The sequence below is a fragment of the Amblyraja radiata genome, chromosome 32 (genome assembly GCF_010909765.2).
Source record: "Amblyraja radiata isolate CabotCenter1 chromosome 32, sAmbRad1.1.pri, whole genome shotgun sequence".
In the NCBI taxonomy this organism is placed as follows: Eukaryota; Metazoa; Chordata; class Chondrichthyes; order Rajiformes; family Rajidae; genus Amblyraja; species Amblyraja radiata.
Window position 1 is genome coordinate 2,325,481 of NC_045987.1, and position 11,651 is coordinate 2,337,131.

The window sequence follows — 11,651 nt, forward strand, 5'->3', positions numbered from 1 at the left end:
GAAGAAAATGAATGCATCGGGTCAGCGAATGCCCATCAGAACTCCACAGGGATACTAGATAACAGGACGTAGTCTCATTAAGTTCAAGTTTATTTGTGATCTTTACGATATGACTGTGTGTAATTGGCTCCCCTGTATTGCCTTCTGACATCAAGTAAATTGTAAACATTTATTTCCATTCTGCACATATTTACTATCAGTGCCTCGGGGGTACTATAATATATGGATGTTGTAATATAGTTGTTCTCAGCAGGTTAGGAAGCGACAAGTCATTTCTGTCTGTGAGACAGTGACTGTGTGGAACACATTGGGAAGTTTGGAAACAATTCTGAGGTAGTTACAATTCTAGCTTTCTTTTCTCCCACCCCTTTAATCAGTCTGAAGAAGGGTCTCGAACTGAAACGTCACCTGTCCAAGTCTCCTTTAGTCCAGTTATACAGTGAGGAAACAGGCCCTTCGGCCCACCGCGTCCGCGCCGACCAGCGATCCTAGTACACTAACCTACGCACTGGGAACGATTTAGAATTTTTTACCAAAGATTTTACCATAGATTCTTGATCAGTACGGGTGTGAGTGATTATGGGGAGAAGGCAGGAGAATGGGGTAGGGGAAAAAAATAGATCAGCCATGATTGAATGGCGGAGTAGACTTGATGGGCCAAATGGCCTAATTCAGCTCCTATCACTTATAATCTTATGATCTGAAAGTTAAAACAAATGGATCCTCTTCAATACTACAGGACTGAATGGTGGGAGTTAACTCCAAACCAAAATCAATATTCTCCCGATGTTTAATATTAGAGATTTTCTTCCTTCTAAGCTTAAATTCCAAATTAGCTTTAGCTCTTCGGGCTAAAGGATCAATATCAATCAATATCAGTTTTATTCGTCACTTGCACATAAAGTGCAAGTGAAATGAATTTGCCAGCAGCGGTACAATGAAAAAGAACACACAATACACAATAAAAATGTAACACATAACATCCACCACAGCATTCATCACTGTGGTGGAAGGCATAAAATTTGGCCAGTCCTCCTCCATTTCCCCCCGTGGTCAGGCATCAAGGGATATGGGAAAAAGCAGGAACGGGATACTGATTTTGGACGATCGGCCATGATCATATTGAATGGTGGTGCTGGCTCGAAGGGCCGAATGGCTGCCACATATTTTTCTCTGTTTCTATGCTTCTAAATCTGCTCTGCCAACTGGATTAGGTAATTTGCCCCACAACAAGAAATATTCCTTATCCCAGATAAGAAGCAGAGTCCAATCTTAAAGTCTGCCTATGATTCCCACTTTAAATTGCTTTAGATAAGGAAACTCCAGGATTTAATCCAGGTGTTAGTGAAGAAAGGAGTGATCTATTTCCATGTCAGCATGAGATGTAACTGGATTAAACCTACAGTTGATGGCAGCATTTATTTCCTCTTGCTGCCCATTTACTTCCTGCATTTGCTAAACAAGTTTGCTTTCACATTATAGATGATCCCAATTACTTTTTAGGAAGTTTAGTTTAGAGATACAGCACAGAAATAGCCCCCCTCCCGGAGTGCGCTCGGAGCAGCGGCCATCCCGTACGCTAACACTAACCTAAACATACACAAGGCACAATTCTACAATTTTACTGAAGCCAATTCAGCTACAAACCTGTACGTCTTTGGAGTTTGAGAGGAAACCGGATCATCCGGAGAAAACCACTGCGGGCTCCACCCTTCCCGAGTCATCGATGCAGCCTTTGCTTAGTTCTCCACCTTCCCATATCTCGTTTCCCCTCTCCCTGACTCGCAGTCTGAAGAAGGGTCTCCACTTTTTTCATTTTCACCAGAGGTGCTGCCTGACCCGCTGAGTTCCAGCATTTTGTGTCCATCTTTAATGGAAATACCATTGGTGTGAAGAAGGGTCTCGACCCTTACTAGGATGTAGCTTAATTTACGAGGATGTTGCCAGGACTAGAGGGTCTGAGCTCTAGGGAGAGGTTGAGCAGGCTGGGTCTCTATTCCTTGGAGCTCAGGAGGATGAGGGGTGATCTTATAGAGGTGTATAAAATCATGAGAGGAATAGATCGGGTAGACACAGTCTTTTACCCAGGGTAGGGGAATCGAGAACCAGACGACACAGGTTCAAGGTGAAGGGGAAAAGATTTAATAGGAATCTGAAGGGTAACCTTTTCACACAAAGGGTGGTGGGTGTATGGAACGAGCTGCCAGAGGAGGTAGTTGAGGCTGAGTATCACAACGTTTAAGAAACAGTTAGACAGGTACATGGATAGGACAGGTTTGGAGGAATATAGACCAAACGCAGGCAGGTGGGACTAGTGTAGCTGGGACATGTTGGCCGGTGTGGGCAAGTTGGGCCGAAGAGCCTGTTTCCACACTGTATCACTCTATGACTTTATGACCCGAAATGTCACCTATTCCTTTTCTCCACAGATGCTGCCTGACCCGCTGAGTTACTCCAGCATTTTGTGTCAACCTTTGGTGTAAACCGGCATCTGCAGTTCCTTGCTGCAATATTCTGTAAACTGACTTGAGGATCACACCGCATTTACCCATTGTGATTATTCATCAAAGTCTGCATCTTTGAACAAGTTCCTTCCTTGTTTTTCTTTTGATCAGAAGCGATTTGCAAGTCGAGTTATCTTGTTCTAGCCTTTAAACCAAACTGCAGGCAGATGTGGAAAAACAAACTGCTGGGACCCAATGTAAATGGCTTCTTCTAATTAGGAATAATTAGCACTAATTAAGACACACAAAAATCGTAAGGAAATGAAACCGTCGGGTGTTGCTAATTAAGGATCCAGGAACCTCTGGATAATAGGCCAGCTTTACAAAAAGTCCAGACAAACACTAGCAAACAACACTTAAGCAAACATTTTCAAAACTTTATTTATTTCCTACTTATCTGAATTGCCTTGTGAGTCATTTTCAGCACATAATGTTTAATAAATAGAAAGATTTTTATTAAAGTCAAGCCAATAGAGACATTTTACAATGTGTGTGTATAATTCTCAATTGTACTTCAGCGTTCTATATAGCGTGTGGAGATCACTTGAAGCTTTCCACATTATTAAAACGCTTATAACCAGTTTGTTATTATAGACGATTGTTTGGATTGCTCGTGAATTTGTTCTGCTATGTTTTATCAGAGTTTCTGGCTGGCGTTTCTTCATTTATAATTCAAAAACAGGGAATATCGCAACGTTTAAGAAGCAATTAGGCAGGTGCATGGATAGGACAGGTTTAGAGAGATATGAGCCAAACGCAGGCAGGTGGGACTCCTATTCCTTGGAGCGCAGGAGGATGAGGAGTGATCTTATAGATGTGTATAAAAGCATTGGGTAGAAGCACAGAGTCTCTTGCCCAGAGGAGGGGAATCGGGAACCAGAGGACAGAGGTGAAGGGGGAACGATTTAATAAGATTTTGAGGGCACACCAACACAATCCTACACACACTGGGGACAATATTACATTGATACCAGGCCAATTAACCCACAAACCTGTACGTCTTTTGGAGTGTGGGAGGAAACCGGAGCACCCGGAGAAAAACCCACGCGGGTCACGGGGAGAACGTACAAACTCCGTACAGACAGCGCCCGTAGTCAGGATGTAACCCGGGTCTCTGGCGCTGTGAGGCAGCAACTCTACCGCTGCGCCACTGTGCCGCCTTACATGTATCTAGGCGAGTCAAATTAATCTTGGGATTAAAATGACTATTACTTTCTTGTCATGAACTTGTTCGATTTGTCCATAAAACCTACTGCTCTCCGGAATCTCGGACAGATATTGCTGAGGGGAATGATCAAAAGTCAAAGCCTGTTTTCCCTCATGTCCAATAACTGGATTGCTTGTATTCCAGCAATCAATTCGATATCCACTTTAAAGATCAGATAAATTGCAGGCAAGACAGTCTTAACCTGCTGCATGAAGATACCAATGTTCCTGTCGGACTAAGTGTTATCATTCAGAGCAATTCTAGTTTGTTTTAAACTCCGAATCATTTTTTTTTTCTCTCCCTGCCGGGAAGAAGTTTACTACTGGTGTGACTTTTCTTTGTAGGGTTTACAGCTATTCGTCTTGACTTCTCCAGCCTCTGCTCCTAATCACGTGATAGGAGCAGAATTAGGCCATTCGGCCCTTCAAGTCTATTCCGCAATTCAATCATAGAAAATAGAAACATAGAAAATAGGTGCAGGAGTAGGCCATTCGGCCCTTCGAGCCTGCACCGCCATTCAATATGATCATGGCTGATCATCCAACTCAGTATCCTGTACCTGCCTTCTCTCCATACCCCCTGATCCCTTTAGCCACAAGGGCCACATCTAACTCCCTCTTAAATATAGCCAATGAACTGGCCTCAACTACCTTCTGTGGCAGAGAATTCCAGAGATTCACCACTCTCTGTGTGAAAAATGTTTTTCTCATATCGGTCCTAAAGGATTTCCCCTCTATCCTTAAGCTGTGACCCCTTGTCCTGGACTTCCCCAACATCGGGAATAATCTTCCTGCATCTAGCCTGTCCAACCCCTTAAGAATCGTGGCTGATCTATCTCTCCCTCCTAACCCCATTCTCCCGCTCTCCCCATAACCCCTGACACCCGTACTAATCAAGAATCTTACTGAACATATTTATATCACTTATGTGTTCAGTTTAGTTTAGTTTCGAGATACAGTGCGGAAACAGGCCCACCGAGTCTGCACCGAACAATGATCGCCGCACATTAACACTATCCAACACACACTAGGGACAATTTACATTTACACCAAGCCAATTAACCTACAAACCTGTACGTCTTTGGAGTGTGGGAGGAAACCGATGATCTCGGAGAAAATCCACGCAGGTCACGGGGAGAACGTACAAACTCCGTACAGACAGAAGCCGTTGTCAGGATCGAACCCGGGTCTCCGGTGCTGCAAGTGCTGTAAGGCAGTGGCCCGACTGTACCTCTAAACTAAACGAAACAAAACTACCCATTATGGTTAAAGGGTACAGTCTGTAATTAGAAGAAGGGTCTTAGGGAAGACAGATGGTGCAATGGGCTAAGTGTTCGGCTGGCAACCGGAAGGTAGCCGGTTCGAATCCCGCTTGGAGTGCATACTGTCGTTGTGTCCTTGGGCAAGACACTTCACCCACCTTTGCCTGTGTGTGAATGTGTGTGAGTGATTGGTGGTGGTCGGAGGGGCCGTAGGAGCAGATTGGCAGCCACGCTTCCATCAGTCTGCCCCAGGGCAGCTGTGGCTACAGAAGTAGTTTACCACCACCGAGTGTGACTGAGGAGTGAATGAATAATGCGATGTAAAGCGCCTTGAGTATTAGAAAGGCGCTATATAAATCCCATCCATTATTATTATTATTATTATTAACCCAAAACGCCACCCATTCCTTCTCTCCAGGCATGCTGCCTCACCGGCTGAGATACTCCAGCATTTTGCGTCTACATTCCCTTATCATGTATATGTACGCTGTGAATGGCTCGACTGTAATCATGTATCGTCCATCTGAAGAAGGGTCTCGACCCAAATCGTCACACATTCCTTCTCAACAGAGATGCTGAGTTACTCCAGCTTTTTGTGTCTATCTTCGGATGCTGCAATTCCTTCCTATACATTGTCCTTCCACTGACTGGTCAGCGCACAACAAAAGCTTTTCACTGTACCTCGGTACATGTGACAACAAACTAAAAGTAAAATTAAAACCGAAACTGAACTGAAACTGAATGAGACGGTCTTTCATTGTCAGAAAAAGTATTGATATACATTTAAGCTTCAGCCTGGTTATATTCAGCCCACAATCTGGAAACGGTACAGAGCAGGTTTACGAGGCTGTTGCCAGGACTCGAGGGTCTGAGCTGTAGGGAAAGGTTGAGCAGACTGGAACTCTATTCCTTGGAGCGCAGGAGAATGAGGGGTGATCTTATAGAGGTGTATAAAATCATGAGAGGAATAGATCTGGTCGATGCACAGAGCCTCTTGCCCAGAGTAAGCGAATAGAGGACCAGAGGACATACGTTTAAGGTGAAGGGGAAAAGATTTAATAGGAATCTGAGGGGTAACTTTTTCACAGAAAGGGAGGTGGGTGTATGTAACGAGCTGCCAGAGGAGGTTGAGGCTTCCCTTCAAGAAACATTTAGACAGGTATATGGATAGGACAGGTCGAGAGGGATATGGGCCAAACGCAGGCAGGTGGGACTAGTGTAGATAATAGACAATAGGTGCAGGAGTAGGCCATTCGGCCCTTCGAGCCAGCACTGCCATTCAATGTGATCATTGCTAATCATCCCCAATCAGTACCCCGTTCCTGCCTTCTCCCCATATCCCCTGACTCCGCTATCTTTAAGCTGGGACATGTTGGCTGGTGTGGGCAAGTTGGGCCGAAGGGCCAGTTTTCACACTGTATCACTCTATGACAGACTTGCAGCGGAGTTGAGGTATGTGTCTGAATCGAGATTAAAGTTTGCTCTCCAAGGACGAGTCGTGCCTTTGCCTCTAGTTATACCTTCACGTTTGGTGCTCAGAAGTGGGATCTGCTTTGAAAATTAATTTCCTGCGGGTGACGTTTAACTAAAGCTATTAGGGCAGGACCCAGCCTGGCTCTGCACCCCGCAGAAGCTTAGTACGTAAGCACCCAATCCCATTCTGAACTGCCTGCCGGAAGACGGAATGTGATTCCACTCTGAAGATTTGCAGAGGCAATCACAAGGCAAAGGGGGAATTGATTTCTGACTGGAGGGGGTGCTTTTAACAATATGACAAGATGAAATTGAACCACAGGGTGTCAATTCAGAACTAATCTGTAGAGATATTACTGCAGTGAGTCTGTGGGACAGGCACAGGCTATCTATAGAAATGGTGAAGGAAACTTATTTACGGCCTTGTGCAAGTCCAGTCTGAAGAAGAGTCTTGACCCGAACGTCACCTGTGGAATTCTCTGCCTCAGAGGGCGGTGGAGGCCGGTTCTCTGGATGCTTTCAAGAGGGAGCTAGATAGTGCTCTTAAAAATAGCGGAGTCAGGGGATATGGGGAGAAGCAGGAACGGGGCACTGATTGGGGATGATCAGCCATGATCACATTGAATGGCGGTGCTGGCTCGAAGGGCTGAATAGCCTACTCCTGCACCTATTGTCTATTGTCACCCATTCCTTCTCTCCTGAGATGCTGCCTGTCCCGCTGAGTGACTCCACCGTTTTATGCCTATTTTGGGTTTAAACCACCACCTGCAGTCCCGTCCTATTCAGTTCAGTTTAGTTTATTGTCACGTGCACCGAGGTACAGTGAAAAGCTTTTGAGGCGTGCTAACCAGTCAGCACAAAGACTATGCATGATTACAATCGATCCATTTACAGTGTACAGATACACGATAAGGGATTAACGATTAGATACATGATAAGGGAATAACGTTTAGATCTGTGATAAGGGAATAATGTTTAATAATAATAATAATAATAAATTTTATTTATGGGCGCCTTTCAAGAGTCTCAAGACACCTTACAAAAATTTAGCAGGTAGAGGAAAAACATGTAAGGGGAATGAAATAAATAGTAGAGACATGACTAGTACACAAATTAAAGACAGAATTCAATTCAAAACACAATATGAGGCAATTCAAGCACAGATGAAAAGGGAGGGGGACGTGGGGCTAAGGATAGGCAGAGGTGAAGAGATGGGTCTTGAGGCGGGACTGGAAGATGGTGAGGGACACGGAATTGCGGATCAGTTGGGGGAGGGAGTTCCAGAGCCTGGGAGCTGCCCTGGAGAAGGCTCTGTCCCCAAAACTGCGGAGGTTGGACTTGTGGATGGAGAGGAGACCGGCTGATGTGGATCTGAGGGACCGTGAGGGTTGGTAGGGGGAGAGGAGGTCAGTGAGATATGGGGGGGGGGGGGGGGGCAGATGATGGAGGGCTTTGTAGGTGAGGACCAGGATTTTGTAGGTGATCCGGTGGGAGATGGGAAGCCAGTGAAGTTGTTTGAGGACTGGAGTGATGTGATGCCAGGATTTGGTGTGGGTGATGAGTCGGGCGGCTGCGTTCTGGACCAGTTGTTTAGTACATTTGTAATCTTTGAGTGGAGCAAGGTGTGACACCGTGTGCCTTGGTGAATGCAGAGTTGGGCTTTGTTGCTCAGCTTTTAGTTTAGTTTAGAGATACAGCGGGGAAACAGACCCCTTCGGCCCACCGAGTCCACGCCGACCAGTGATCCCCGCACACTAACACTACCCAACACACTACTGAGGTAGATAGTTGTCCAGCACTGCTCACTGGTTGCGGTAGGATGATTCCTTTGTCTGAGAACAGCTGGATGAAAACTGTCTCCTGAGCCTGAGCTTCAACTTGACATGTCATGTTGAATTTGGGCTTTAGAATTAAGACTTCAGAGGTACAGCGCAGAAACAGGCCCTTCGGCCCACTGAATCCATGCTGACCATCGATCATTGATCTACACACACTAGGGACAATTTTTGCAACTTCCCAAAGCCGATTAACTGACGCGTTTTAGAAGTGTGGGATGAAACCGGAGCACCCGGAGAAACTCCACGCGGGTCACGGGGCGAACGTGCAAACTCCGTAGAGACAGCACCCGTAGTCAAGATCGAACCCGGGCCTCTGCCGCTGTGAGGCAGCATCTCTACCGCTGTGCCACCCCTTTGGCTGAGGGAAAGGTGACAAGAAGGCACACAATCAGTAAAATTAATCGAGGACAGTGAAACTAGTCGAAGAACTAGTGTGGGGGGAGGGAAATAGAAACATAGCAAATTGGTGCTGGAGTAGGGCATTCGGCCCTTCGAGCCAGCACCGCCATTCAATATGATCATGACTGATCACCCACAATCAGTACCTGCTTTCTCCCCATATCCCTTGATTCCGTTAGCCCTAAGAGCTAAGTCTAACTCTCTCCTGAAAACATCCAGTGAATCGGCCTCCACTGACTTCTGGGGCAGAGAATTCCAACGATTCACTACTCCCTGGGTGAAAAGATTTTTCCTCATCTCAGTCCTAAATGGCCTACCCTTTTTTCTTCAACTGTGACCCCTGTTTCTGAACTGCCCCATCATGTTTTATTGTCATATGTCCCAGCCAGGACAATGAAATTCTGTCTGAAGAAGGGTTTCGGCCCGAAACGTTGCCTATTTCCTTCTCTCCATGGATGCTGCCTCACCCGCTGAGCTTCTCCAACATTTTTGTCTGCCTTCGATTTTCCAGCATCTGCAGTTCCTTCTTAAACAAGTTATTTATAAAGTGCTAGTTGCTGCTTTCCATTGTCATGCAGTGTGTCATGTCGTCAGCCGATAACAAGGGTGGAAGATTGCAACCTTCACGTGGTCCGCCCAGTTTCGACGAATGCAATCAACCCGGCGTGCACAATCAAATAGACCAAGTTGTCCTACAACTTTAGGCTGTGCACGCCATACGCAAGAAGAAGCCAACAACGGATGCATGATATGAGGCTGAATAGCAGTTATGTATTGTGACTACGCCTGGATTGGAGAGGAGGGGAAGGTATATATAGATTTTTTTTAAATTTCAAAATAGACTTTATTCGAGAAGTAAATATATATAATACATGATCCTTACAAAACTCCATCCGACATTCTCGGAGGCTATACATACATACAATAGTATGTATGTATAGGAGGAGGAGGAGCCATCTTGGTGAACGGCTGCTAGCCAGCAGCCGTCCGTTTTAATTCGTTTTTTTTATAGTTTTTAGTGAGTCCTGTTTTTCGTTTGTAGGGGATATGGACTTTTTAATGTGGGGGGTAGGTCTCAACTTTATTTCTAGGTCCCTACCTGGTCGGTGTGGCAGCTTTTTCTCCGGGCTGCCCGCTGACCCGTCCTCGTGGCCTACCAGCGGGCTTGGAGCGCCGTTTCCTGGCGGGCACCGCCCAGCAGCTTGGCCTCGGTGGCGGCACAGTGTTGGAGCGCTATCGCGGAGCGGAGCGGAGCGGGCGATGCCTTGCCTGGGTCGCCGCGCTGGAGCGACGCGCTGGAGCTCTGGTGAGCTGGACTGCCGAGAGCAACATCTCCGGGCTGCGGGTCTGCGGAGCGGAGAGGCGGCGCCGGCTTTAACATCGGGAGCCTAGGAGCTCCAAACCGGCGCGGCCTTGTCGGCTCCGGAAGCCGCGGTCTCAAGCTAGGAAGCGGCCGTTCCAGGTAGCCCAGCCGCCGTGAGGACTCTCCCGACGCCGGGGCAAGACCACCCGGTGAGAACGGCCAGGAACATCGGGCCTCCGTAGAGGCAATTGCGGTGGCCCCAATAGGCCTGACTTTGGGGTGAACTTGGGGTGGAGACTGGACATTGTGCCTTCCTCCACAGTGGTATCCATTGTGGGGGGATGATTTTTTTTTGTCTAATGTAATCCTGTAAGTCTGTGTCCAAGATGGCTGCCGTGAAGGGAGAGTGGACGCTGGCGCGCTTTGGTTGCCGCTGCTCCCTCTTCACACTGTGTTTTTGATTTTCTGTTTTTGGAATGAATTCTGTTTTTAATTTGTGTCTCTGTGATGTCTTTATTACTTATTTTATTCTGATTATATGTTTTTATTTCTATTAACCTATGTAAGGTGTCCTTGAGATGTCTGAAAGGCGCCCATTAAATAAAATTTATTATTATTATTATTATACAATACAGTTTCCCCAATCCCAAAATATATTCCCACACCCTTGCCACTCATGTGGCTCAGTGGCCTAACCAAAGGACAAAAAGGACAAAGGACATTTATTGTCAGATACACCAAATTGGCGCAGTGAAAATTGAGTTACCATGCAGCACACAAAATAAAATAAACACAACACTATCGAATTTAACATAAAACATAACCTACCTGATCTCCCGGTTGCAAAAACACTTGAATTCTCCTTTCCCACTCCCACAACCCGAAACGTTGCCTGTCCATGTCCTTCTAATAAATCCAGTGTGTGGTTTACCAACAAGAATGGTGAGATACAAGACTTGCAACTACTTGGAAGCAATCAATAATGTAGATAGGTATGTGCACAAGGAAGAAAGGAATGAAAGACGTTGTGGGGAGGGTAATGGCTTAATAATAATAATGGATGGGATTTATATAGCGCCTTTCTAGAATACTCAAGGCGCTTTACATCGCATTATTCATACACTCCTCAGTCACACTCGGTGGTGGTGAGCTACTTCTGTAGCCACAGCTGCCCTGGGGCAGACTGACGGAAGCGTGGCTGCTAATCTGCACCTACGGCCCCTCCGACCACCACCAATCACTCACACACATTCACACACATTCACACACAGGCAAAGGTGGGTGGTGTCTTGCCCAAGGACACAACGACAGTATGCACTCCAAGCGGGATTCGAACCGGCTACCTTCCGGTCGCCAGCCGAACACTTAGCCCATTGTGCCATCTGTCGTCCTACTTTGTCGTCCTAGCTTACTCCTTTGTCTTTAATTATTTTCTGAGATAGCATGCACAATTTCGACTTTAAATCACTAAATCTGCATTAATAATAAGGAAAAAAATTGGACATGGAAAATACTTATTGCGCTATCCCACCCCGCGATAACCCCTTCTGGCTTAAGCCCTCCCTTCACCACCTCCAGTTTAAATTCCATTTGGAATATTTTGGAGGACCAAGAACCAAGAAGAACAACACTGAGCTTTATATCCTATTTGCCTCCATCTCCATGT

General features: G+C 46.1%; 1 long non-coding RNA gene across 1 annotated transcript; it reads right to left on the bottom strand.

The window, feature by feature from the left end:
• Positions 1-436: 436 nt before the first annotated feature.
• On the bottom strand, positions 437-8,452 carry LOC116990945. Its single transcript, XR_004416666.1, has 3 exons — positions 8,440-8,452; positions 6,639-6,641; positions 437-508 (listed from the first exon to the last, which is right to left on the bottom strand). It is a non-coding gene; the product is annotated as an uncharacterized LOC116990945 (long non-coding RNA).
• Between the last annotated feature and the right edge of the window lie 3,199 nt (positions 8,453-11,651).